The sequence below is a fragment of the Numida meleagris genome, chromosome 3 (assembly GCF_002078875.1).
Source record: "Numida meleagris isolate 19003 breed g44 Domestic line chromosome 3, NumMel1.0, whole genome shotgun sequence".
Classification (NCBI taxonomy): domain Eukaryota; kingdom Metazoa; phylum Chordata; class Aves; order Galliformes; family Numididae; genus Numida; species Numida meleagris.
In genome coordinates this window covers 3,962,576-3,989,866 of record NC_034411.1, presented here as the reverse complement: position 1 = coordinate 3,989,866, position 27,291 = coordinate 3,962,576, and the positions used below count along the sequence as shown (strand labels likewise).

The following is a 27,291-nucleotide window of genomic DNA, read 5'->3' as shown; positions in this document are numbered from 1 at the left end:
ATATTTTCTGAGATGCTAAAGGCAGGTTTCCTTGCCTTTTTTCTAGAATGCTTTGCCTCCACTTTTGCAAGAGAATAATATTTCACATGAGACAGGCGGACAATTCACTCACTGAAAATATCTCTGGCAAAAGCTAGAGTTAGATAAAACTGACAAAATCCAGGCAAATATCAGACAGAGAAAAACTCCAAGAAGATTCACTGCCAGCAGTAAGCGACTCCATCCATTTAGGGTTCATTTGGTTGTTGGAAATGAGCTGCAAAGAGGTTCTCAGAGGGCTGTAGGGCTGTCAGCATCCCAATGTATAGAATTATTAAGGTTGGAAAAGACCACTAAGATCATCTTGTCCAACCTTCAACCCATCACCACCATGCTCACTAACCATGTCCCTCCGTGCCACAAGGAAGTAGAAGGGAGGAAGAAGGCACAGAGCTTTCAGCATGTGCTGTAAGTCCAACCATCACAGGTCAGGTGGAGGACGTGGGACAGAAGGGGATGCCAATGGGAGAAGCAAACACTCAGTTCCATCCCTGCCAAGTTACTTCTGATTTACACAGATGAGGATGTGCAAAGCAAGTACCATATGTCTTCCCTGTTGCATTCATTTTGTATGGATGCAAAATTAGTGTTGTTCAGTTCCGGTGTCTGGGACAGAGGGCATAGGAGAGTTGGAAGAGCTCCTGGACACAGATGGGAGAAGCGATTTCAGAGCGATATTTAACATCCTCCTCCTCTGCAGCCAAGCAAGCAGCTCCTTAAGGTCACAATGCTGCAGGCTGCTACTAAGAGACTCACATGTATGCTGCAGAGCTGCTGAGATGCTGGGGGTTTTAGCAAGTACTTCCCACTGAAAGCAAGGAGAAGAGTGAAGTTAGAAGCAGGCTTCATTATAGGCATACCTTCTCTGAGAGCATCGCCAGGAAATACACAAGTGGCCTATCCCCCATCTCTGGGTATGTTGTGGTGGATCTGGCACTGAGAAACACAGTCAGTGGGCATGGTGGTGATGGTTTATGGTTGGACTAGATGGTCTTAGTGGTCTTTTCCAACCTTAATGATTCTATGATTCTGTGTAATCACAGAAGTATGAGCACACCGCATATCCACAGACGGCCAGGAAGATTAACACGTGCTACTTGCTTCTGCTGCTAGTGGCTGTGAATCCCTTCTGGAGCTAGGCAGCTGTAGCACAAAGAGAAAGCATAAATGAGTAGAAAGCTCCCTAATGCCTCTTTCCAGCAGGAGTGGAATTTGGCAGCATTTTCCCCCCAAGAACCACACAGCCACCCCAGTGAGAACTGTCCATCGCTCTCCAAGAAAACTCTCCAGCCACTGCAAAGGATTTGGCCTACTGGTTTACACTGGATTTCAGTTTTTCCTCTCATTTCCATGCTGCACCTCCACTCAGATTTCAAGATAAGTCACTCGTTTTAGACCTACTACCAACTTCCCATTTAGTACTGTAAATCATTAACATCAAGAGTGCTGGATCATGGACACCAAGTTAGGGGTACTTACACCATATTTAAGAACAAAGACTTTCTCTGCATTATCCATAGGCTTTATCTCCTCACTAGTCACTACTGTATAATTTCAAAAGCTTTTGCAAGACATTTTCAGCTTTGAAAGTTCCAGAAAAATTAACAGGGGCATTTAACATAGAAAACCATACAAGCATTTTCTTTCGGTACACACAAACGGAAAATTATTTGGCAGAAAACAAGAAGTGTTACAGAAAGCTAGAAACAAGATGAAGATTTTTCCTTCTGCTTCTAGCAAAAAGAAAAAAACCCATGGCTCAGCAGCCAGCTGTCATTCAATTTGGAAATTACAGAACAAGATGAACCAAGTTCTTCATTAGTCCTACAGTGCTCTCTCAGCCACTGTGAGGACAGAGAGAAAAGCCTGCAAAGAGAAGGAACGTGGGTAGGACAAACGCCCTTATCCTAGAAGGATGGATTCCATCACGCAGCCCATTACAATCACACGTGAGAACAGTAAACCCACCACTGTTACAGATCTGGCCAAGTTCCTATTGTTTGGCAAAGACACAAAAAATAAATCTCCCTTTTCCTTGTGGAGTCAAGGATCTGGGCTGGAAGTTTTGACTGCCCACAGCTTAGTAGGAATGGTGAAAAAGTGGTGAAAAACATGAGGTTTGGTGCTTCAAGCACCAAAGACTTCTCTGCCTTGGGCACCCAGGAGCCACTCTGTGCCAAGTCAGCCAAGCTCCCGGTGTATTTAAGAATTTGTCTGCTAACTTCTCATGCCTCTCTAGCATTTGAGATGCTGAAGCTTAAGGTCTTGCTTTGGCAAATCCATGCCAGTGCTGGCAAAGACCATGAAACGAGGTGAGCTGTGCAACTACTCATATACAGCTTGGGTGAAGAAGTAGATATCAAGCAGGCAACAGAGAAAAGGGGCCTACAAAGCAGGAGTATATGGCTCCTGGAAATGTGCCAGCAAATGCACGCTCTGGAAGCCACTTTGTCTTGAACAGGAGGAAAAAGCAAGGATGAACAGTTTCTTTTCTGCTGTGACAGTCACAGATAATTAACTGAAGGCAATACAAGGGCTGAAAAGCAAACAAGCAAATGCATTACATTCTCACTCAACAACAGTCCATCACATCACCAGCCTTGGAAATAGCTGAAGTCCTGTTAAAACCCTAAATGCTGAAGCATTCTCTTAAGCCAGGCCCTTGCTGAGACGCAAGGATGAGAACATGTTCCCCAAAGTACTGCACACACCAGCAAGGTAACCAACCACGGAACAGTCTCTGGCAGTCAGACCTTACTCCAGCTACGGAATAAGAAACATGGCTGTTTTCAGCGGACTCTTCACTTTCCATTCTGTTCTTCACTAGAGAAGAATAGAAGCATATAATCATCAAGGTTGGAAAAAGATTGTTAAGATCATCTGGTCTAATAACTTCTACACAAGATGAGAAACGCTAATATTGCTGCTAACACCTTTTAAAGTTGTGTCTTTCAGTCAACTGACTTGTAAAGCAGATTTAGGAGTGATCTGGCACCTGGGAAACCCTGAATGCTCCTCTCTGCCCCAACAGAATAAAGACAAAAATGAGAGTCAGTCACATCGGAACAGCAGAAGGAAAACTGGTGAGGGTCAAGGCTGAGCACTAGCCATCTGGGCATCTGTTTTAAGGACATGCTGACTGCAGACAAAGGAACTACATCAAACTTCTAGTTCATTCTTCTTAATGAAATTCATCCCTCTACGCGAATAGTTATACCCAAAGCAGTGTAAGAAGCTGATCAGAGCACCCAGAGGCAGCAGGATGGACTGAGGGAATTGTTTTCAAGCAGGACCCAGTGGAATTCATTGCATATCTACACTGTGGTCAGACCTTGTCCCCAGCCCCAGCAGGAAACATTTCGTTCAGCAATCTGACCCCAAAAGGATCTCCAAAAGCAATCCTAGCCACCCCAAGGACAGCACAAAACTTGGCCAGCCCCTTTTCCCAACCAAACATGCTCCCCCTGCCTCAACTCCCACCAGCACCCCTGCTCCTTCCTCACAGCCTCATTTTTTTTTGTAATTTAATTCAACTAAGACCTTGAATACTGATTAGATCTGAGCCCCAGCCTAACCCCTCTGAAGTTATGTAATCCCTGAAATCCAAAAAGCCTTGAAAAGCTTAGATGTGATAGTGCTGGTGATGTCATCCTGCTGAAAGGTTTCCATGGGAACCGCTCCTTCCCCTACCATATGCCCGTGGCTCTCAGCCCCAGAGCCCAGCACTGCCTGGCGCACGCTGTCCCCATCACCCACGTTGGGTAGAACTGGGAGAGTATTGCTCCAAGGACATACAGGTGCCCAAGTTGCAGAAAAGACCTTGAAAGCATTACCCAGATCTGAAAGCAAATTACGAGAACGAACTTACTGGCTTTAACAATCTCCTTTTCCTCCCCACCCCTTAACCACTCTGGTAATTCCTGCATAACAGCAGCAGTAAGATTTTTTTTTAGTGATGGGTAAAGCTTAATTTCCTGATGCCTCTCCACCCCAGTTCCCTCCCGCCCAGCCCACCAAGCTTATGAACCAAAAGGAACGCCGCAAATTAAACTCTTGTTAATTGAAAACCCAAGCGAAGGGAATGCCCTCGCAGTTTCATTTCCCTCGAAGAAATTGAGAAATCCCCTCATATTAAAGAGATTCTTAATCATCATCTGCTTCCAGAGCACTTACGACACATCCTTACGTAAGGTCTATAAACTGACTTTATGTGGTCAGAGATGTGAAACGATTTTGTTTGGGTTTGCTATCCATATGTAAAAGCAACAAAGCACCGGGAGATGCTCAGGTCTGGCTCGCCGTGCTTACTTACCTCAGAACACCTCCCCCAGTTTCCACCATGAGGCCAAGGAGCCCAGACTGGATCTCAGAAGAATACATCACATACACTTCAGCAGCATCAAGAGAATAGTCTCAAAAAGGCCCGAGGGAACCATCTCACTAAATGGACCGCTGTTTTCTCATCTCGCATGAAATCCTTGCCAAAGAGTCTATAGCACAATGCAACAAAACCAAATTACAATGGTAATGCTTATTCAAATTAAATCATGAGACCGTATTTTTGAACTTAGCACAGATTCTCTGTTTTGGCATTTGTCATTTTAACAGTTACACACGTTCCAGCTTAGTTACCCCCAAACACTACCCAAACATTACTATTTCAGGACATGATGCTGGTACTTCTGAAGGCACAGTCACAAATCTTTCTGAGCTCCGGGCTTGCAGCTTTTAGCTGCACGTTTCCTGCCTCATCAGACATTAGGCCTTTCAGTCTTTCTCCAAGAACCGAAAAATATCCTGTATTTTCCAGCTGGGCAAAATGCTGAACACCTTTCAGTTTCTTCCCCCTGTTCTTTGCTCCACTGCTTCCAGACCAAGTGCAGCTCTGTCTCTACTTTCTTTATTAATCAGTGTGGAAACGGGACAAAAAAAGCCACAATCAGAGACAAAACAGACAAAAGCAGTCACCTCATGGGAACTGTATAGAAATGCAGTGGAACCACCAAACAAAATTGCAACACTTTCAGGGACCACATCACCTATGCCCAGCAGCCTTAGAAAATGCCATGTGCAGCAGGGCAGATGCACATTTCCACAATGTCCCCACTTTGCCAGCACCCCATCCCACATCCTTCAGCCAGCACATCCACCTGACCCTGCAACACACCTGCGCTTTTTTGAGAGTTTCGTAGCAGCACCACGAGACCTTGAGAAGCCTCCATCTTTGCAAGGAGTGATTTTGTGATCCTTATTGATCACTGTTCAGAGCACTCATTCCTGCAGCGCTTCCAGAGATCAGGGCAAATGTGCTATTTTCACAGCAATTCTATTTAAGAAGGATTGCGACTTATTTAGTACCCATCAGGCAGAAACACCGCTCCCAGGTTTCATATCTTGGTTTCTTGGTGGTAGTTGTATTTCATTTCAAATAATGCTGTAATTTCCAGCCAAGTCCAGAGGTTCTGTTCTGTTGTTCTTTTTCTTTCTTTCTTTCCTGGGCATCCATGGAGAAATACTGCTGCTCTTTTAAACAATGAAACTTGGCAAACTTTATTCTGTGATGAAAAAATGTGGCCTCTGGAGCACAATGCAGGAGGGAAGTCCTTTGCTGAGTCCAGCTGCCTACTACTGCAAGTGACTATGAAGTCATTCTGTTCAATTTCAGCAGGAGATAGTGTTTGGGGATTTTCTCTGTCACATTTCCCTTATCGGTTCCAGGCAACATGAAAGTACTTTTCAGCACAAGGCGAGTCTCCTAAGTGAAGGTGTACACTCATCCCTAACAAGAAAGATGAATTCCTGTATTTGCTCCTCCCTTCAAGTGTCTTCCCAACACTGAAATGAACTTTGCAAACAACAACTGAATGTTTCAGGTGAAATATTACCTCCTCTGAAATTCGTGGCAGAACATCAAGGGCTTTTTACAATGGTATTTGTAGGGCCAGGAATGTGAACTCTCATGAACTATCATTTGATTTTTATTTTTTTTTCCAATCAGCAAGCAATGTAATTAACTTCTCCAAGTCCAGGGCTCCCTTTTATAGCATTATCATTCCTTGCGCAAAACAACAACGTGCCACTTACCACGAGCTCTAATCAAAATTCTTTCATTGCACGCAAAAAGGGAATGGCATAAAGAGTCACATCCTTCTCAGAATATTATAAAAGAAATCCCAGGAAATACCATTCATCAAGCCTAAGTGAACCCACTTGTCCTGTTCTGTTTCTTCCAAACATAGTCAATACAGTCATGAAAAGTTCAACATCTCATTCCCTTCTTTGGGCTCCATGCAAGTAGCTCCTATGGAAGCAGAGGGATTACAGAAGTGATGTCATTCCTGTCACTCAGGGAAAAGACAGGATTTTGGTCTCTTTGGGTTGGATATTAGGGAAATTTTATCCTCAGAAAGAGCGGTGAGGCACTGGCACTGGCTGCCCAGGGGAGGTAGCGGGGTCATCATCCCCAAAGCTGTTTCAGAGCCGTGGGGATGTGGCACTGAGGGACACAGTCATGTGAGCATAGTAGGATGCGTCAGGCTTGGTGGTCTTAGTGGTCTTTCTCAATCCAGAGCAGAGGAGCTGTTCCAGCTCACCATGATACTGGTAAATATTTTGCCTTCCAGTGCTAATGCATAATGTATAAATCAGCACCAAAGAAAAAAAAAGAAGTCTAAAAACAGTTCTCATAAAAAGGATTTGGATTTTTTTCCCCGTAAACAACAGCTGGCAAAGTATCTCACAAAATAAAAAATTCCTGTTCTGCTGATAAATTTAATTGCTTCAGGATTTAATGCTTCTCTGAAGTTGTTAGCTGCAGCTGATGTCGGAAGTAAAGCATTCCCATCTGAAACGGTGATGGAGCTAAACCCATCGCCAACTTTGGGAACTCACAAATGCCCAGCCACCCTTCAGCCCTGCTGCAGGGGCCTCTAAAAAGTTTTCTAACACTGTAACGTGATGGAAAGCACACCAAGGACAGCAGAGTAACAAAGCACCAGGCTGCAGCAAGTGAGGACTTGCTCAAATGCAACAACCACAGGCACAGAAACAAAGGAAAGAAGCTGCTTACCTTCAGAAGGCCTCAGGTACACAGGGATCTCCAGCGAGATACCCTCACCTGCACTGCCAACCCTGAAATGAGGGCTGGGAAGGGGTGGATCCTGGCTCCACACCTTCTGGTCACTCAGGTGCATTGCTTGCACCTAAGCTGCCCTGGGCTGGCCTTGCCTTCCCACCAGGTGCTCCATCACTGCTTCAGGCAGTAACTTCGCATTTCTGCTACAGTTTAAATAAGTCAGCTTCCAGAGAGTGCATCTTCACAAGAAACAGGTCGCGCACTCCTGCTCAGCTTCAGAACACCCCAGGCTGCTGTTGATTCCCAAAAGTGTACTTCAGCTAAAAGCCAAAAGACAGCTTTCAGTGAGCCGAAAATAAAATTCAAATTCTACAAGGCCTAAGCTTATGATACCTTTCCAAGCACTTTTATACAGAAGTGAAGATCAAGCAAGTCTCTTTTGTTTACAATGCAGGTAAATTTGGTAATGACAAAAAAAAGCATTAAAATGTTTTCCAAAAAATGAAAAAAAAAAGAGAAAAAAAGAAAAAGATGACAGAGGGAAATATTTTGACCTTTCTGTAATTATTTTAGCCCCTAAATCAGTTTACAGAGATTTCCAGTGCCTACATTCTGATTCAGAGTCATAGAATTATTAAGGTTGGAAAGGACCACTAAGATCATCCAGTCCAACCATTTATGGGACAAGGCTGCCCTACTGTGCCTGCTGTTAAGCACACCCAAAAATAAAGACAAGTCTGCACCTGAGATCCCGGTAATTACATCATGTTGCTTGAAGGTGGCTCATTTTCTGGTCAGTTGCTTTTTTCCTGGACTCCCAACTTACCTCCATCGCGCAGAGGAGAGCATCCCCAGCATGTGCAGCTGAGCAGCACAACCCTGACCCCGTTCTGAGCCTCCTTCCCACTGAAAGCAGAATAAACATGCCGTAGTACTTTATGCCATGTAACTCCTCTACTACAATTTACAGCATCTGCATAATAATCAATAGGGTAACAAACGTGAAGAGAAATACAACCTATCGCCTTCCAAACAGCAAGCGCAAGGCTCTTGTTTCTTTCAGTTTTCCGTAACTCCAATAGCTCACAGAAACATAATTTGAATAGTTAACATATTCACCAAAAAATCACAGATGAATTAACTACATGAGAAGCGTTTCTTCCACTAGTCCTGTGGAAGCAGTAAATTAGGCTGCAAATTAAGTCCAATTTGCTGGCTTGCATAGCTCTAAAACCAGGCAACAGACACAGCTTTAGCACATCCACCCCTCTGCTCAGCTGGGATTTAGCAGGGATTTGCGGCATCATATTTCTGCCGCACTCCCAGGCAGGGTGCCCAGAAGGGATGGCTGTGTCACCCAGTCCCTGGGGTCGTGGTGGGACCAGAGCTTCAGCCACCAGCAGGTTTTCAGGTTGCCTTCCACAGAATCACAGAATTGCACAGGTAGGAAGGGAGCAAGGTCAAGTCTGACCCTCTGCTAAAGCAGGTTCCCTACGGTTGGTTGCACAGGTAAGTGTCCAGACAGGTCACAGAATCATAGAATCATTAAGATTAGGACCTCTAAGATCATCTAGTCCAACCACTAACCCATCTCCAACAACCACGTCCCTCAGTGCCACATCTCCACACTACTTGAACACCTCCAGGGACGGTGACCCCACCTGGGCAGCCTGTGCCAGGACCTAACCACTCTTTTGGAGAAGGAATTGTTCCTAACACCCAACGTGAACCTCCGCTGGCACAACGTGAGGCCATCCCCTCTTGTCCTATCACTGTTCCCTGGGAGTAGAGGCTGACCCCACCTCACACAACCTCCTTTCAGGTCGTTGCAGAGCGATGAGGTCTCCCCTGAGCCTCCTCTTCTCCACACTGAACACCCCCAGCTCCCTCAGCCGCTCCCCATCACACTTGTGCTCCACACCCCTCACAGCTCCGCTGCCCTTCTCTGGACACGCTCCAGGGCCTCAGTCCCTTTCTTGCAGTGAGGGCCCAGCACTGAGCGCAGCACTCGAGGTGCGGCCTCACCAGTGCCAGTGCGGAGGGACGGTCACCTCCTGCTCCTGCTGGCCGCACTCCCGCTGACACAAGCTGGGTGCCGTTGGCCTTCCTGGCCACCTGGGCACACTGCTGGCTCATGGCCAGCCTGCTGGCCACCAGGACATCCAGGTCCTTCTCTACACAGCTTCTTTTAATAGAGCAGGGAAAAGGAGCAAAAGCAAAGTGAGCCTTCTAGTTGGACATGCTGCAGAAATTGCTGTGCCTCCACTGGAATATTTTCAAGGGTCTGTGAAATCAAAATAGAATGGGGAACGCTGAATGACAGGACGTTCCCTTAAAAGGCCATCTGATCCTGATTTATAGACTCTGAACAGCAAGGGATTTCCTATGCAGACAAACCTGCCAAGCAGCTGTCAGCATGGTCCTTGCTGGCACTGTTACTTCACGAGCAAAGCATTTCACTTTGCTCTTCAGAGGAAGTTTGACTTATTCACTCATACTATGTGCATGTGTGGCTGTGAGCACAGATGCATACATGTGCACAAAACACCTCCTCCAGTGATCACAAGCCGTTTCAATGAAATTTGAAAAAGCAGATTCTTCCCAATGACATATACGCATATTGAGCTCTGGATTGCTGGGTCCTCTCCCTTTCCTGCATGCTAACCTGTTTGTTAATTCCATACTGAAAAGAAAGTGAAATAACATTGAGTCTTTCCCAGGAGATACTGATTCAGTTCAATCCAAATCCATCCAGCACGGATGCAGCAGTGGTATGGCAGCAGGGCAGATGTGGTGGCTTGTAACAGAGGCTGTGCTTTGAAAAATTAATTGACAAAAAAGAAGAAAGAAAAAAAAAAGAAAGAGTAAGATATGTTAAAAAGGAGGAATCCAAGTGTAAGGGGAACATGAGATTAATTCAATGGAAGCTGCACAGACAGCCCCATTTCCCTGCTGCCAGCTTCCCCACCCCCAGCACACGAGAGGTGGCTCAGTGGAACTTTCCATCACTCGCTCCAAATATTTGTCAGCTCCTGCACCCTGATTAAATCTGTAATCCTGGTTACCAGGGAAGGGGTAGGGGAAAAGGGGAAGGCTTAGCGTCACCCAAAGCCTCAGGCTCAGCAGCTGTTGGCATCCCCGCTTTCAGACACAGTTTACCTGGTGGCATTTATTTGCACTGTTGCGTCTGCTGTTCTTCCAAGCTTTCCCTGTTGTCCCTTCACCAGAGATGGTTCCCGAGAGCCACTTCTGCCAGTCAGTGCCCCATGCAGCAAACCAATGGGCAACCCTACACTCCTCTGTCAGAAGGGATCCCTGGCAACAGCTGAAGGGAATAAGCAAAGCTCTTTGCCCTACAGGGCTGCAGATGCTCACACAGGGCTCAAAAAGCACTCAAAGCCTCAAAGAAAATAAAGCATTCAGACATATTTTGGGCATGTAAATCAGTTACCGACTCCTTACACTGCAAATCAGCAGGAAATGGGAGAGTACACTGGGGAAGGACCACTCAAATCACCACGGTGGAAACATCTTTTACTCTTTTCTTGCATTTTTCCCCTCAAAAATGGGTCTGGACACAGATGGAGCCAGATAATGGCATCAGAACCCACGACAGGGTCCTTTTGCAGCCCCTCTTCAGACATGCCAAACCCACTGTGTCACACAAGTGAGGACATATCTTGCCATGAGCACTACAGGCGCTCCCTAAGGCACCTACACTGACATTTTAGGGAGAAATAGGTTTTGTTTCTGCTGGCCCTAGTCCTCACAGACCCCAAAGCAGCACTGATGTGAGGAGCCATTCATGCAACCAGGCAGCAAAGCAGAGCTCCCAGCAAACAGAGGCACACAGCCTACAACCACCCTCCTTAACCTGCCAACCCGCATTTGAGATTTGACAGTTAATAATTAATTGCTGCGTTGTTTTCTAGTGAAACTCTATAGCAGTAATTATCCTTGCTTTAACACAAAACAATTATCACCTCCTCCTCTCTTTTTCTTCTCCCAACAATTACGAGATGGGAAGGCAGCATCTCTTGCTCACGACTAATAGCAGTTAGATGCAGCTGGTGTGGTGGGTAATTAGCAGAAGGCTACGGCAGGTTTTGTCACTCCACCAGGGCACTTGTTGCTTGTCGTGCTGCAGAAGGACAGGAGCATCACACGCTACGTCACCCAGAAGTCACAGCCATCAGTGCAGAAGCTAACTCCCCAGTCACTTTCTTTTGATTCTATTAATGAGTGCTAATTAGAAGCGGTCATTCAGCCTGCCAGCTGCTGCATGTCCATCACCCACAGCCTGGGTTAACACTGCTGCTGCATTCAACAGGCTGCATGTCCAGGATTGCCTGAAGTTACAAACGGACTGAGCTTGACTAGCAGTTTGGGGGCTTTTTTTGAACCCTCTTCTCTCTGTCTTTTAATGTATGCACGCACACAAAATTGAAGAAGACAAAAGAATACGAAAGGTGCTGGGCTACCCAAGCTTTAGCAGATGGCTTCTGCTGATAGAATCACAGAACATCCCAAGTTGGAAGGGACCCACAACGATCACCAAGTCCAACTCCTGGTTCCACACAGGATCCCCCAAAATTTGTTCATCACACATAGAACCATTGGAAGGGACCTTAAAAGTCATCCACTTCCAACCCCTGCCACAGCCTGGCTGCCCTCCACCAGCTCAGGCTGCCCAGGGCCCCATCCAACCTGGCCTTGGGCACCCACAGCTCTCTGGGCAGCAGTCCCAGGACCTCACCGCTCTCTGAGTGAAGAATTTCCTCCTAACATCTAAGCTAAATCTCCCCTCTCCTAGTTTAAAGCCATTCCCCCTTGTCCTGTCATTATCAGACCATGTATGAGGTCTCTGCAGAGCCTTCTCTTCTGCAGGCTGAACAAGCCCAACTCCCTCAGCCTTCCTTCATAGGAGAGGTGCTCCAGCCCTTCCCACACAGGAGATTTGGCAGACAGGAGTGGGAGGCTGCTGCAAACACACTGAGCAGTAACCATCTATGCTGGGGCTGAGGTTTCGGGATGCAACGGCTGAAGAGCGAAGCACTCGTTTAAGAAGCAGAACGCTTCTCTCCCTGCTTTCTCAAGCACCCCAGGGATCATTTGCTTTACCAGTTCTCTACTACCCTAAAGCTCATTGACTCGGGCTGTAAGAACTGCACTTGCTGTGTGGTTTTATAACACCTGGCATGAAAGCCTTTGATCTGATCATGACTGCAAATCTCTCCAGAGTTCTTTCCCTCACCCGGTGGGACTGCCAGCCTGCAAAGGAGCTGCACGGCTCCTGCCCAAGCTATTGCAGAGAGGGAAGATGAAAATGTCATTGCTCCTGTTCCTAACACAGACAGCAAGGAAGTAAGGAGCTTTCACATACGAGTAACCAATATCTAATCTGGAAAATTCTTTAAGCAATGCGTGAAAAAAATCCATTTTAATTAAATACTTTCATTTTACCCACTGCTGTGCACTAAATTAAACCGCCTCGACATTAATATATAAAACCATTATTCTGAGCATGCATAAGTGAGTTAATGGATGTGTATGTCTATAAAAACCGCACAATTAAGCACTTTTTAAAATGCAAATGACACATGATAAAGACTTCATCCTGATTGTATTAAATCTTGACTGGGGATATTGCACTAGGTCTTCAGCTGTTTAAAGCAAGCATAAACAAAATTAAATCAATGAAGCTAGTAATAATTTACATCAGTGGAAAATCTGGACCTTTGATTTTTAAGTACTTACTACTACCAGGAATTGCAAAGCAAGCAACAAAAATCCAGCTTGTGACAGGAGGCCAGACATTACTTCTCTTCTTTTACAGTAATAGTTCAAAAGTAACAAATTTAAAACAGAAACTCTAATATGACACGTACCGGGACACATCTAGGAATTACCTCAGCTTTCACCCCTGAAGGCAGAGAAATTTACATTATATCTTGAGGCCCTCATTTACACATTCATGTGCAATCTGTAAAACACCAGAACCCGCTGAATTTTAAGGCATGTGCTTACAACCATTGGCCCCGATTTTCTTTATCATCAATCTAGGAGCACAAAGGGATTTTAAAACAGGGGAAAACTGTATTTATATTGTTGAAGGCTCCTCTATAGGCCTATAAGGTTGTAGTAAGGGTCTCAGCAGAAGTATGAGCTCTGAATCTCCCTGGCTTGTGCTGCAGGCAATGGGTTCGTTGGGCACTCATGTGGCTCTCATACCTCTTTCCAAATGCACTCTGCTTTAATTTGCCATAGGTTAAATATTAGCAGACACTTGAAGCTCGGACCAGCTCTCAGCCAGGTCAAAATGTTTCAAACCTTAAGCTCTGCTAAAAGGTTGCTTCAAGTCAACATGCAGCTTGGAAGAGAGGTGAAAAGCTGTCTGCACACAGGAATACCACAGGCATGCTGCTTGCCAAGGGAAGAGCCACTACAAACAGCAGCTCAGAGCTCAGCCAAGGAGATGAGGACTAAGCTGACACACCTGCTGGAAAAACCCACTACTATTTAAAAGCAAAAATAAAAGATAACACCTCTCCCTGCCCCAACTCAAATGGAGTCACTCTCTGATCTGCACAGAACCTCTCAAAAAGAGAATCCTTTGAAATATTTCACATTTCAACACCTGCCCTTCAACGTAGCCCTTTAAGCACTTGTGCATGAACTTCCCCAAAATCACCTGAGCTACAGGACCTGCTGTAGCTAAGACTAGGATTTCCACCTCCAAGCCAAGTCTCCCTTTTCAATGATTTCTAACTACCAAACACACTTCTTCAGAGCTGACATTTTCCACAGCCCCCCTTCACACCTACTCATTGTCCATTTTTCAACTCTAAAGTTTGAGAGAAATTAAGTCTGCTCATCATTTAGGTTAGGACAGGTATTCTTCTCCAGGCGCTTTGATCAGAAACTTCAAATTCCATTCACAGAATCAGAATTGTTGGGGCTGGAAGGGACCTTGGGAGACTGTTTAGTCCAACCCCCTGCTAAAGCAGGCTTCCAGCAGTAGGTCGCACAGGAAAATGTCCACGTGGGTCTTGAGTATCTCACATAATCACGGAGTCCAAGAATCACAGAATGGTTGAGGTTGGAAGGGATCATCTGGTCCAACCACCTGCCGAAGCAGGCCTACCCACGGCTGGTTGCCCAGAACCATGCCCAGACAGCTTTGGAACATCTCCAGGAATGGACATTCCTCACTCTACAAGAGTCCTGATCATGCTAAACACTTAGCTTCCACATGAAACAATGCAAAATGATACAAACTAGAATCTCTAAGAGCAATCAGATCTAATAAGCAGATATTAGCAACTGGGGGGAAAAAGAAACACCCTGATTTTTTTTCTCAGTACTCATAAAGATCTTTTTTCTTTTTTTTTTTGAAAGGCCGCCTACAGAAATACAAAATTAATTCAAATACCTCCTGTACCAAAGAGGATTTCTTTTGGCTTCATACTATCCACAAAAATAGATGCTTGAAAATCTGGTTTACAATACATTTCACTTGTTTACTAAAATGAAATATATAAAATGTCAAAAAAGATACATAAACTCAGTTTCAGAATTTGCAGAGATCACAATATAGCTACAAAATATAGCAACCACCTACCTCTTTCAATAGGGAATTCTCTTACAAAGACACCATTACTCGGTAATATATCACCTACCTTACAAAATTAGTCTGGAAATTTTGCACTACTATCAACACATCAACCATATAATCTAATTGTATATATAATCAGCACACCATTTAGTTTTCAATTATAGAAGACTCCAGAGAAGAAGACGATTCTGCCACCTTTCTAGAGAGTTTGCTCCAGTGCTCTGAGCTCGGCCAGCCAGCCAGTTCTCAATCCACCATACTGTCCACTCATCTATCTCACGCTTCCTAAGCTTACCTATGAAGATGTTATGGGAGACAACATCAAAAGCCTTGCTGAAGTCCATGAAAACAACATCCACTGCTCTCCCCTCATCTACTTGGCCAGTTATGGGAGACAGTGTCAAACAGTCTATCTGAATGCAAACAAGTCGCTGAAAGGGGAAACTTCAAATCAGGCTCTTTGATATATCTTGCTGAACCTAGAACCTGCATGATCTGTCTATTCCTCAAACTGAAAGGTATTAGCCTTTGACATACCAATGATATCTGCAAATAAAGCCAAATTTGAATGTTGTATTGCAAGATATAGAATTGTGCAGTATATTTAATGAGAAGAGCAAATACACAGTCAGAGGGAAGAGTGGATTTTACACGGCTTGGATTCAACAGATACCAGGACAAGTGACTTCAGTCCCCAATTCCTCGGTTTCACAAGTACAACATTTTTAAAAACAAACAAAAAAATTACAGTAGCTTAAATTTTTCTTTCTTTCTTTCTTTCAAAACACCAAACTGTTTTCAGGTTCATGAAAGACTGCACCAATACTGGCTTCAATTCGTGAATTAGTAAAAAGGATGATCTTACATTTTAAGCTTAAAATCTGAAACTGGCAATTTCTACCTCTGCCATATCATAAGGACTGGTTTTATGGTATTGCAGAACTATGTGTATTCTTCGACTTTGACAAGCATGAAAAGAATTGGAAGCCAGTAAACAGATTTCTGCAGTCACATGTTGTCCCTTACCATCACAGGGACCAACAACTGCAGAAGTTGCTGGCAGGCACACATGGCGAGCGGCACAGCAATCCTGACCAGGAGCTCAACATTGGTGAGATATCAAGACCAGAAGTGAAGCTGCATGCTGCTCAGTGTTTTGGGTTCAGTTAATGATGGAGCAAGAACATGAGTACAGTCTGGTCATGCAAATCTCCCCCACGGCTGGTAAATCACAGAATCACACATCATTAAGGTTGGAAAAGACCACTAAGATCATCCAGTCCAGCTGTCAGCCCATTGCCACCTTGCCCTCTAAACTGAATTCAGAGGTATTATCACACGCCAAAGCTGCAGATACTGCTGTTGTGTTCTGTCCTGCAACATACAGGGGGAACAATCTGCTGTCCAGGAATACCTGCTGGGTCCTGTAGAAAATCCTCCTTCCTCTAGTTTTGCACAAGGGACCTGGATCTGTCCTACCTGCAGAAATGAATGCTGAACATAACCCGTCTTTCAGGGCTGGACCATCAGGTGATGTCAACCAGCAGATACTCTCAGATTTCTATCACCCAAGGATCTGCCCACAGTTTGCCCAGAGGTTGACAACTTAATCTCTCTGTTGTAAAAAATCAGGAAACTATTTACATTATTCAAAGCCCTCCTCCCAAAATCTGTTTGTGCTATAGAATAGCCGTGGCTTGCAGACATCTGCAGCCCTGTGATTGTTCGCGTCTGTTCTGAGCTCCAAAATAGTTTTAAAAGCCAGCTGTCATTTGCCCAGGGAGAAACCAGCAGCATAATAAAACATTGCAGGAAATAATGTTCACCAAAGAGAAGCCTGGTGGAAATGGGACGTTTGGGAGAACTCTGATGTTTTACAAAAACGCAGCAATTTTTTTAAATGCTTAAGTTGACAATTCGCATTTACCGTTGACAGGAGAATGGTTCAGGTACAAAAAAAAATCAAAGCCAAAATACAGTATTCTGTTATCTGGCCAAACTAGGACATGTCCATGCAAAGCACATCTACTTTTATTATGGCTATGAGCTGTTATTTGCACATTAGTAATGCCTTGGGGCTATGATAGGCCAAGTAGATTGCTAAGTAAGTAACAGTCCATGATTCTATCAGAAAGATGGTCAGAAAAGCATTGTGATTACATGCAAAATGCAGATTTTGAATCTTACAGTGCACTTTCCATCAGTGCTAAGCCCTACATTGCCATCAGTATAGCTGGGTTGTCTTGCCACAGAGACAACTCCTTTAGAGACGATACAGCTGAAAAATTATGCTTATCCCTCATGAAGTTGTGTGTGCAAACACAATCCATCAGATCTTGCACAGATTATCCAAGTTCTACTGCAAACCAGTTTCCTTTATTAAAAACACAACTATTTTTACCATGGTCCACTCCACCACACAAGACTGGCATACCACAAGCTCATAGCTTAAAAGCTGTTTTATCCAGACTGTCTTTGAAAAGGAAACAAGAACTTCAGATGGGATCAAAGATAGCAGCTTTGTAGTGGATAAGCACTGTCATACCTGTTTTTTATGTCAGTGTGCAGGTCCCCAGGCCACCAGAGGCTTGGGACTGAGGTGACCATGAAGGCTTTCCTGCTCCCTGCAAGGCAAGGAAGAAGCTGCTCCTGCTGGCACAGGCCACTGCAGCTCCACATCTTCAGCAGGGAAGCCAAGCCAAAGCATGTATAAGCAGAAGCTTTCTCATTGTCATCGGCAGCTTCAGGATCAGTACTTAACATCTAGGCAATATTTAACAGCAACTAAAGGCATCCAGACTAACAATCTCTACAGAACAAGTTTAACTAACTGGTGCCCAGTAGGTTGCAGGTGGGTCAATTTACTACACTCCAAATGAAGACTGAAAAGAAAGGAGAGAACAGAAGTTGCAGTCCTATCTAAGTCCATATTACATGGCCCATAGGTAATATATAAGCTCAGCAAAGTAAGTCCTTGCACAGCACTCCAAGTGCAATGCAAATTGCATCGAATTTCTGACTGGCTCTCAGATGTTCTGCCTGTGTCTTTGATAGGTTCACGGGTTGAGATCTGCTCCTTTTTCCCTATGGCAGTATTCCTTGCTTTTTTTCTTGTCATCAATTCTCAAGACTATTAACACGCCTCTTGGGTAGCAACGGTCAATTATCCTTTGGTATTCTTCACTCTAACACCCAGCATGATATACAAATCTTCCACAAACACTCTGCAAGGCCCTTATTGAATAGCTGGCACATGACAATATAGTAATTTCCACTGGAAACAATGATTAAAACGGGAACACACAAGTATCACCAATTAAGCAAATGACTCCCAGTAGGTGAGAATTTGCAGATTACCAGTGTGCTTCCTGGCCACGTTGCAATGCAGAAAGCTGGAGGCTGAGTACGCATCAGCCAGGAGCCAGTAGGTCTAATGAGATTTTTTTCTATTAGAACAAGTGGTGGTTTAATTACAACTGTTTGATACATACGCAATGATGTACCCTGAAAAAACAACAGCTTTCTGACAAGGGCATTACACGCTTACCGGAGTTCATTACTGTTCTTCTGCCTGCACACTGTAAAGATTACACTGGTTTCGGGATTTGGTTTTTGCTTTGTTGTTTTGTCACTTAGCTCCCCTCCCTTTTCTAATTCTTTTGTTCCATGAATGCAAGAGAGCATGCTGATGACAAACTGAAATAGCACTGCCATCTCTTGATTTTAATCACAGATCTTGCATTATTTTTCTCCCTAATGCTTTTGCTCCTGGAGTCACGCACACAATCACATGGGAGCACTGACAAAATTTCAGCATAAAGAAAGCTACTTGCTTCCCATGTGCTCTGAGAGGTCCCTATTTTCTGGGGAAATGCATGTTTTTGAGGACCCTTCAATATTTTTAAGTACTCAGCAAAAAGCCATTGTTGCAAGCTTACTCTTGGAAGTGTGGTCCAGGTACAACACAGTGCTTTAAGGACACAATTCCTGCCTAAAAGTGGGTAATACATCCATATTTCATAATTAAGTCAAATTATACCCTTCATTGGGCTGGAATTGTTTATTGTAATCCAAAGAACAAAGATACACCACAGACACAATATTTCTCTCTAAGCACAACTGATCTTAAAGGCTTTCCTTGAAAAGCTTTCTTTCCCAAAATCTCCCCACGCCGCTAGGCTCACTATTGCAAGCCCCCTCTGGTCTCCTGCCTGGAATCAACTCCCCATGCAGAGGTCAGGTACTGTATTCAGTGTAAAAAACAGTGCTTTATACACCAAGGAAGATCAGGGAAGGTGAAGAGGGGCTGGGGAAGCAAGGCATGGGGACAAGGATGTGCGCAGATTATGCAAATGACATTGGCTGCTGAGACAGGGGGCTATTCCTCTAGAAAACTGATTTCTTCGCATTCAACAAACTGCATCTCAGCTATGCTGCTGCAAAGCAAAGGACTCTCCTCCTAATAACGAGGCGAGGCTGTGATGGATACCTCCAGACACTGTGGCTCAATTCCTTTGCCAGTTAAACCCCAGCTATTCTTTGGCTTTGCCCACATGACTCAACCCTCTGTTTCTCTACTTTGACAAGTGTATCCATTTAAAGAAAACGGAAATGTTTAGCCATTTTTTTCCCCTCAAATTTGCGGGACGATTAAATGTCTACTGGAAAATGCATCAAGAAATGCAGTTGTTGCATAGCTCTGGAACAGATCAGCAGCTCAACCAGTGAAAAAGAGGATTTTCCAAGGAATTTGCTCACCCATATGCCAACATAACTCAGCAAAACTTAGGCTGTCATCCCCTTACATGACTGAGAAGTCCCAACGAGTACTTCTGACTGTCTATTCCTGCAAAAAGATCCCGAAATCTGACAATCTCACAGATCAAAGCCCTTCAAAATACAACCCACAAAGTAAAGCCTGCAGCAAGTGCACAGCACACTTAGAACAGATCTTGATTCAAATACTCACTTCACACAAATTCAGCTTCAGAGCAGCTGAACATGTTTATAAATAAAGCAGCAAAACCAAGTTACAAAGTGACTCCAGATCTAAAACCTTCACATTGCCAAATTTCGATCTGAGGATGCTGCAGCAAATGAGCATTGTGTGCACACGTGTGTGCAGCTAAACCAGATGCTCTTGGCTCTTGCAGCGGGAAATGGTTCCTCCCTGTTAAAAGATTTCTGGGCACAAGCTTCCCCTGCTATGTTCAAGGGCCCAATGATCCCTTAGGCCAGTGAGAACAGTTCTGGTCCAAATGAAGCTGTGTTCTCCCTTATGCCCTGCAAGGCTATCCTAACTGAAACATATGATGAGAGGCTTGTAAATAGCGAGGTGCACATCATGTGCACTTGTCCCTGCTGACCCAATTTCATCTCAATGTGAACTTGGCTCCAGAAACACACTCCAGCTGCCAAAAAAGATGAAGATAATTACAGGTGAGCAAGCTGAGTGTACCCATTGTCGGATTAACTCTAACAGCCTGTACTTAAAGTGTTTGTGCCAGGTAAGTGGAAAACAGGGGTGAGAAGAAAAATTGTTCACAATATTTCTAACAGACCAAGAAGACTGGCTCAGCAAGGAACCACAGAACAGAATCAAAGAATCACTGAGGTTAGAAAAGATCACTAAGATCATCCAGTCCCACCCCAGCCCACCCCACCGTGCCCACTGACCACATCCCTCAGTGCCACATCCCCACGGCTCTGAACACCTCCAGGAATGGTGACCACACCACTCCCTGGGCAGCCTGTGCCAGTGCATCACCACTCTTTTGGAGAAGAAACTGTTCCTAATATCCAAACTGAGCCTCCCCTGGCACAACATGAGGCCATCCCCTCTTGTCCTGTCACTGTTCCCTGGGAGCAGAGGCCGACCCCACCTCACACAGCCTCCTTTCAGGTCATTGCAGAGAGCGATGAGGTCTCCCCTGAGCCTCCTCTTCTCCACACTGAACACCCCCAGCTCCCTCAGCCGCTCCCCATCACACTTGTGCTCCAGAGCCCTCACAGCTCCGCTGCCCTTCTCTGGACACGCTCCACGGCCTCAGTGCCTTTCTTGCAGTGAGGGTCCCAAAAGTGACCACAGCAGTAGCTCCGGGTATTCCCCCGGGCCAAGTGTATACCCTGTAGGGAAACACAACCTACTTAAAAACAATGTTTACTTCAAAAAACAGGTGTCAGAGGTGGAGCATTGCCAGAGTCAGTGATGCTTCATCTCAGCTCCTGGGATCAGCTAACAGCTTGACAACATCAGCTCTTGTTCCCATTAAGAGAACATCTCCCTGGTCATAGGAAAAGGTAACCTCATTCCAACAAAGCACATAAACCTGGAAGGAACAATCACAGTCTTTATTTCTGAATGCTTAACCCAATCACTACTGTATTTCAGTTCATTAGCTTTGGTGTTGAAGCCTTTCTTCGACTGCTCAATAGGGGAGAGACACAACAACTTTCCAAGACAACAGTGCATCACTTATGAACCACTGCTCCCAAAGTGAGAGCCCCAGTGGGCTGCAACTGCAGGAGAAGCAGCATGCTGTCTCATGCTCCCTGCCAAGTCTTCACTTTTCTTGAGGGGAAGGGAGGAAGAGAGCAATCAGCAGACAAAAGCAGTGTGGGAGCGGAAAGTATGAGCAAATTCCTGTCAAATTCGCTGAACTGTTACAGCTGGGGGAGAAGAGACTGTATTTTTGATATTCCTCAAGGATATTTTATTAAACTTGAAGCAATCTAATGTTTCCACAAGTAAATGCACGGTTATGTAACTTTCTAGGCAGAAATAAATATTTATTTTTTGATTTGCAAGGAAAGAATTAGTTTTGCTTGAGGAAAAGTGATTTTTTTTAATTGCATTTTGGTTCAGACAGGAGAGAAAAAACCCACTCAGCACATAGCCTATTAAATCTGTATTGCTCGCTTTGTGAGCAGTTACATCCAGCATATTGTTCAGCACTTCTGGTGCTACATTAGGGCTACACAAACCCACCTTAGATCGCACTCCAGTTTTGGGATCTGCTAGGCACTTCTGCCATTGCCATGCTCTCCTGGCGCAGCTTTATCTGTATGAAACAGACAATCCACCAAAAGAAGAGGACACAATGCAAAAGGAAAACAAGGAACACTGAAAGCCCCAAATTTCATCCTGTTGCAGTTTTACAGCTGAACAAACATGCCAGCTTTTCTAGTATCCCCACTCTTATTCTAACATTAAAGGTCTTCAAGGCAGGGATTCTTCCACTATAGCTCCTTTTCTAGCATCAGTAACACCTTCATAGGTTAAAAAGCACAGGTCTTGTCTGCTAAGTGCATTGTCTGGACATGACTCTGAGCACATCCTGGGACGTCTCAGACCATCTATCGGTGAGCACATGCACAACTCTTTGTTCACAAGGGCAAAGAAATTGTTCCTTTTCAACACAGAGACAACTGCCACTCTTCCAGCTGAAAACTGTCCATTTGGGCTATGCTTTGGCACATCCTTACCCAAAGGTATGTTCACGGGAAGAGACTGGTGCTGCTTTTTTTTAACACAGAGGAGACAACGTTTCAGGGATGATGCATCAGCTAGGAGAGCACCTACTGCTAAGAAGAGTGCCTGTGCAGGAGCCAAAGTGTGAGTGCAAAACTTCTTTCCCACAGCCAAAGAAAGTGGTGTAACGACAGACCACATCTTCTCCTCCTCCTTTCTTGAAGCCACATCACATATCAGTCCCAATGGACAATATCACTGCCTGCATATGCAAAATAAAGAAGAATTCAAACAAATTCACACAAGGTGTTTTGGATTCCGTTTTGTCATTAAAAAAAACAACGTAACACATACTTGTGGGTTAAGGTTTACAGTTCTAACCAAAAAGTGCTTTCTAAAGAAACAGCAGTAAACATAAGCAAGCAATCTGGAAGAGTTACTTACTTCATTGCCAAGCACTACAGATTACATTATCATAATCTATGACTCACCAGAGTAATATGGATGAAAGAAGAAGTTGCTGTTGAAATAAGTGAAGGAAACGAAGAAATAATTGCATAAAAAGTTATTTGGCTGTTAAAATTAAATGCTTTTGTGCCTGAGGGTCTAAATCAATCTACCAAGGTCTTCTCGTTTCTGTAGGAATCAAGTATTTCCTGCTATTACTGATAATGACATTAAAATGACACACTTAAGCAGGACTGTTATTTGCAGTCTTTCCGGCACAGGAGCAGCGACTAAGCACGTGGGAAGCAGTAACACTGGGGGAAGAACATGATGACAGCTTGTCAGCAGAAACATATGTCAGTCTACTAAAGAGCTAACCAGTGGTGGCACCAGGACCGCAGTGTGCCACAAACAATTACTCCTCTACTGGCGGGCTCCAGCTGCTTGCCCAAGCTCTCTGGCAGGTAAGGAGACAGAGAAATCCCCACTCCAGTCCTGCAGCTTCCCAGCAGGACTCAGGGTGCTCCTGCTATGTACAGAGACCTGTGTTCTCCTGGCCCTGAAGGGCCCACATTCTCACTGCTGCACGAGCTTTCCAGTGCTGCAAACATCAGTCATAACAGCCATTGGACCCTCCTCTCTGCTTTGTTTCTCACACTGATGAGGTCATCTACAAGAGGTCACCAACTCACCAGCACAGGCAAGTGACCAGCCTGGAGTCACCTTCCCTTGCTGCCATGCTGCTCAACTCCCTCAGAGACCTTTCTCCTCAGAGGGTAGATCACCCTTGGGAGTCAGACATTTCTGGTTGTCCACAGAGGGAAGTCATGGGATCCTACTTAAAAAGGATCAAGTAGCCTCTAATATAAGTTTCTAGACACACAATGTCTATCCTAAGGCAGCCTATGAGCTTCTCACCTCTGCACCCTACAGGAGCCAGACCTTAATGCCAACGTCAGCACAGTGACAGCACTAGGCTGTGGACAGACCTGCCCTAGCAATTCCTGTCTGGCCTTTGGAGTAGCTCTGATCCAAAAAGAGTCCCCTCAAGTCTCCACCAAAAACTACTAGCCCAAAGCTGCCCACACCTGGCTGTGGAGCCTGTTGATCCTGACCTGTGGACTGCCTTCACAACTTGCCCTTGGAGCTGCCTCCTCATTACAGACTTGCCCAATGACCTGGCCTCCTACTGAACCTGGCCACCGTCTTTGGGCCTGCTCTACAGGCCTTGCTGGGATACTTTGGGGCCAGGCCCTGGCCATCAAAATCTTGTTCTGTCTGGACATCATCATCTCAGTTGGTCTGGTGACACCCTGCATGAGCCACAGGGCATAACTACACCGTTGCTTAGACATTTCTTTGTTTTCACATCACTGCTGTACTAGATCCTCAGAGGCTTTTACTTACTCAAAGGACTGCTTTCCAGCATACTCAGCAACTGATTTCTGGCATAACACATGAGAAAATATAATGCTTTTCCTCTCACACAAATCAAAAGGGTATAGGAAAATCCTGGCACAGCTCTCCTGTGTGCACCCTGCATCCATCAGATTTTTCTCAGTGGTATTTAATAGTCATCCAAAAAAAAAAGCTACACTTTTGACAGCAGTGAGCTCAAAAAAATTCTGAAAAATGAAGGTCTTCAGTTCTACTGAACTGTTTCAAGCACACATCATCACACTAGTTTTTGTGCTTGAATGGATGATCTCAGATAATTACAAGTCCAGAATATAAAATCCTTGTCTAGTTTCATCATCCTGTTTTTCTACTGTGGTCTCTTAATTATGAGGCAGTCCTCATAATTAAGTTTTCCTGGCCTATCTTCCCCAGGCAAACTCTGCATATAGAAAAATACCACATTTGCAAGTTATCTTAAAAGTGGAAATGCTTACTACAACAAATTGAAATAGCCCACTTTTGCTCACAGCAGCCTTCTCTCGATGGAATCACAGAATCACCAAGACTGGAAAAGACCTCTAAGATCATCCAGTCCAACTGTCCACCTATCACCAGTATTTCCCACTGAACCATATCCCTTAGTACCACATCTAAACATTCCTTGAACACCTCCAGGGACAGTGTTCCAGCTCCCTCAGCCTTTCTTCATAGGAGAGGCACTCCAGCCCTCTGATCCTCTTTGTGGTCCTCCTCTGGACCCACTCCTACACCTCCGAACCCTTCCTGTACTGGGCGTCCCAGTATAGTACTGTCAAATACTCACGTGGACAGACACCAAGGAGTCAAGAGGGCAGGGCTGATCAAGTTTGACTACATGACTGGAAAATAAGAAAGCAAAGGACAAGAGTACCAAGACTTACCAGCTCTGTACATGCTCACTGAGCATAGCTGTTAGCAAGAAGGCTTCTGCAGCATCGTTGCATCAGCTACACCCAACAGATTTTTCAAAGGAAAAATAACAGTCTCTTAATTGCCACCCCCAACAGACTTATTTCCAAGTACCATAATGCTGGGCTCCAAGATCCCAGGGGTTTTGTGAATCAGGTCTACACAGCATAGAATGAGCAGTGCATTTTAAAGGTAACTGCTCAAGACTACTACACTATCAAGTCAATTGCAACAGCTTGACAGAGTGAAAAATCACAAGGCAAGGACAAAAAATTACAAAATATAGTCTTCAAGCTGGATTATGTCCATTTCATTCCCTTAATATTTCTACAATGTATGTTTCAAGTAAAAGTAAGCAGAAAAACCTCAAACCACTATTTGGAGCAGTTCTCACAATAAAACACTACTAGATAAACCATTCAATAAGCTAACATAAAATAAATTTAGCAGATGGAAAATGTCATGCCAGGATTTCAAGTAAGCCTGAAAATACACATGCAGTTAAACAAACAAAAAAAGACCTTTCCTTTAGCATGCAAAAATGTGTTTACTGTCACAAAACTACAATAGCTAAGTGATGCAAAATAAAAAGCACAATACACTTCAAAATAAGTCATTATATTTTCTTTTCCCCACTCTCCAACAGGTAAGGTGAAACTACCTTTTTTTAAACTCTCCTTTTTACCTTGCTGTATGTGTTCATAGATCTAAACTTTGTAAGCACATAGGAAAAAAACTACTATCAGTACATCAACCATATACTAGAACCTTGTTAAACCCTCCAGTATGTATCTTCAACTTCTTAATTTATCGCTCTTCTATAGAACCACAGAAAATCCAGATAGACGAAGCAGTGCATATTTGATTGTATATATGTAATCGGTACAGCATTAGTCTTCAATTACAGATGACTTCAGAGAAGGAGAAGACTCCGCCACCTCTCTGGGCAGCCTATTCCAGTGCTCCTTCACCTCCAAAGTAAAGAAGTTCTTCCTGGAACTTCCTGTGTTCCATTTTCAGTTTCTGCCCATTGCCCCATGTCCTGTGGCTGCATACCACCAAAAAGAGCCAGGACCCACCCAGTCAACTCTCATACTTTAGATATTTATAAACAGTTGTGAGATCCACTCTCAGCCTTCTCTTCTCCAGGCTGAACTGTCCCATGTCTCCCAGCCTTTCCTCATGCTTGAGATGCTCCAGGCCCCTCACCATCTTTATGGCCATCCACTGGACTCCATCTAGAAGATCCCTGACTTTCTTGAACTGGGGAGCCCAGAACTGGGCACCATGCTCCAGATGTGGCCTTACCAGGGCAGAGCAGAGGGGGAGGATCACCTCCCTCGCCCTGCTAGCTGCATTCTTTGTAATGCACCCCAGGGTACTATTGCTGGCTCATGGCCAACCTGCTGTTAATCAAGACTGGACCCAGCACTGACCCCTGGGGAACACCACTAGCTACAGGCCTCCAACTAGACTGCGCTGCTGATGCAGGGAAGACGCAGCACCTGAAGGCCAAATGCACAGAAAAGAGTGTCCTGTGGGGATGCTAAGAAGGATTAAGCTACGTTAATTCACAAATGGCAACAGACACTTCAGGCTATGCAGCACATTTTGTATTTTGCTCCACAATACCACAGTTTCAGCCAAATTGCCTCAGTTGCCTTGAGAAACACTTTGAAGGCCATCCTAGGAACAGCCGAAGACAAAGAAGTTTACCATCCCAGGAAAAGGCAAAGATAAAGAAGTTTGCTGACTTTTTGCACTTCTTGATTACTACACTTAACTCTGATCTCTATTTTCACTTCAGCACTAGACTCCAAGGCTTCAGCACTAGCATAAGCCAGTGAAAGAAGGTCCTTACTGCCCTCAAAGATGTTGATTCAAACCTTCAATCAGCTTCATTGAACAACAACTATTAGTGTCAAAATTATGCACTGATTTGAACCACTCTCTAGCTACATTTTTAAAACATGAAAACTGTTGTTGGAAACAGCTCAGGTCTTCTCATTGTAAAACAGAAGCTAGGAAAACCAAAAAAAAGCTTTTCTATTTATGTGGAAAAATTCTGGAGGTGTGAGTGCATTGAAGGGAGGGGAAGAGAGGAGAGGGGAGGGGAGGGGAAGAGAGGGGAGGAGAGGGGAAGAGAGAGGAGGAGAGGGGAGCGGAGAGGAGGGGAGGGGAAAGCATCACCACAAAATGTTGTGCATCACCACAAAATGTTGTGCTTGGTAAACACTTCCTTCTGTAAAATGTGAAACCAGCCATATAAACTGCAATCTTACATCACTTTAAAAATAA

The 27,291-nt window shown here is 44.6% G+C and overlaps 1 protein-coding gene across 4 annotated transcripts in view; it reads right to left on the bottom strand.

The window, feature by feature from the left end:
- SLC24A3 (solute carrier family 24 member 3) overlaps window positions 1–27,291 on the bottom strand; it is a 147,823-nt gene that overhangs the window by 83,355 nt on the left and 37,177 nt on the right. The window lies entirely within an intron of this gene.